This window comes from Octodon degus, unplaced genomic scaffold, assembly GCF_000260255.1.
Source record: "Octodon degus isolate 3935 unplaced genomic scaffold, OctDeg1.0 scaffold00113, whole genome shotgun sequence".
NCBI lineage: Eukaryota > Metazoa > Chordata > Mammalia > Rodentia > Octodontidae > Octodon > Octodon degus.
Window position 1 is genome coordinate 6,505,634 of NW_004524689.1, and position 1,831 is coordinate 6,507,464.

General features: G+C 58.8%; 1 protein-coding gene across 2 annotated transcripts in view; it reads right to left on the reverse strand.

Annotated features, from left to right (window-relative positions):
- Lzic (leucine zipper and CTNNBIP1 domain containing) overlaps window positions 1-876 on the reverse strand; it is an 11,387-nt gene extending 10,511 nt beyond the window's left edge. Inside the window, exon 1 of one of the 2 annotated variants that reach the window (XM_004639642.2) lies at window positions 763-876. The gene's annotated coding sequence lies outside the window, so the exon portion shown is untranslated. The remainder of the gene's footprint in view (window positions 1-762) is intronic. The other variant, XM_023699578.1, reaches the window with a different exon arrangement.
- Between the last annotated feature and the right edge of the window lie 955 nt (window positions 877-1,831).

A 1,831-nucleotide genomic window follows, 5' to 3' on the forward strand; every position in this document is an offset into this window, starting at 1 on the left:
GACCCGACTCGCCAGCACCCCCCAGTGTTGAACAGAGATGATGCACTCTGTCACCGAGAACAGGCAGGGCTCGCAGCCTGCCACCCAGGCAGAGGCTCAGCAGTCGACTACAACTCTCAACTTCTGCAGTGTTGACGGCTCTCAAAGCGCACAGACCTCCGATCATAAAATTCCGAGGATCGTAAACTTGAGGGAAGCGCAATGGTTCCTCAGGGTGACAGGAGGCGCAAAGTTCAAGTCACCCCGGGGCGTGGTTGGATGAGGAAAGGGAAACCCTGAACAAAGTTTTATGCGCTCTGTATGAACTTGGCCTACAGCAATCGGGAAAGTATTCCCTTACGAAACACACCCTTTATTCCTACGCGGGTGTGGGTTTTATATAATCTGGGGACGGCGCCTCAGGCAGCCTTTGTCGAAGTTTTCCTAGGAAGACATCCGGACACAGCTTCAGGGCGACTGTCAAACCCAGAGCACACCTTTTCCTGGACGGAAAAGCATCGCCCTCAGCGTCACCCTCTGGTCGGGGTGAGGAGGAAGCCCCAGCCGCAAAGCTGCCTCCGGGGCCGAGCCTGAGGCTCCTGGGCTCGGGCGCCGCGGCGACCCGGCCTGACGAGGCCCCGACTGCCACCAGAGTGGGTCGTGAACCCGCCGTCCCCAAACTCTTCCCGATCAGAGCCGCGACAGCCCCGAAAGACCGGGAGGGGCCGCCCGCTTCCCGCCCTCCCGCGGGTCCCAGACTTTCCAACCAGCGGCCCCGCCTACCTGCGAGCCCCGGCCGCCGGACCGCGCGGAGGAGCACTTCCGCCTGACGCACCCACTTCCGGTCCTGCAGCCAATGAGCGCGCGGCCGCTGTGTTTCCCTCGCTGGCGTCCGGGCTGCTGTAGTCTCCCGGAGGACTTGGGGCCGTGCGGGTGCGGGCCGGGGTTTCGGTGAAGCCGTGGTAAGCCCCTCGGCCGGATCCCCTCGTCCGGTCACTCGCAGCGTCATTGGGGACCCCTCCTCGTCTCACAGAGTGGTAGGGAAGGTCCCTGCGGCGGCCCCGGGAAGGTCATTAGGTTCGTTTCTCTCGGTGGGACCGTACACCTGGGTGAATTTCCCTCTGACCTTAGGACCCGGCGAACTCCCTTTCGAGGAGCGCCTGGGGCGGCCGCCCGTGGGCTCGGTGGGTGGGGCGGGGTCAGCAGTTCGTCCCTCGCAGCCGCCGACGGGGGCCGCGCTGTAAAAATTACCTAGAGCCAGGCGTGGTCGCGCACACCTCTAAGCCTCGCAGGCGGGAGGCTGAGGCAGGAGGATCGCCCGGAGTTCGAGGTCAGCCTGAACTACATAGCAAGAACTGTCACAGGAAGAAGAAAAAAAGTCTTCCAGATACTAAGTGGACCCTGTTTTCTCGTGATCCCAGCCCATCTTCCTGAAGAGCAGGAATCCCTGGGACAACAGCGTTTGTGGCAACGTAGTGTCAGAGGTGCATGGTTGTTGCCATTTGTATCCTGGCCTAGGATCGATCTTCGACTTTGGTGACAGGAGAGCTATACAGGATGATTGCCCCTGGCAGTTTTATCTGCTTATGGATTTGCTCATTGCCAACAATTTTTTTAGAATTAGAACTTGGAGACAAGAACCCCATTTCTAACCTACTTTTAGCGTACCTTGCAAAACACTTAGGATCGAGAGGAAATGCTTGTTACATTCATGTGGTTAACTTTCTTGCCATCTCCCCAGCCCCTTTTCATTCTGATTTTTGAGGCAGTTTCTCCCTAAATTTCCAGGTAGGGCTAAAACTTGCAGTCCTCCTGCCTCAGCCTCCCAGGATGCACTACATCCACTTCTCCA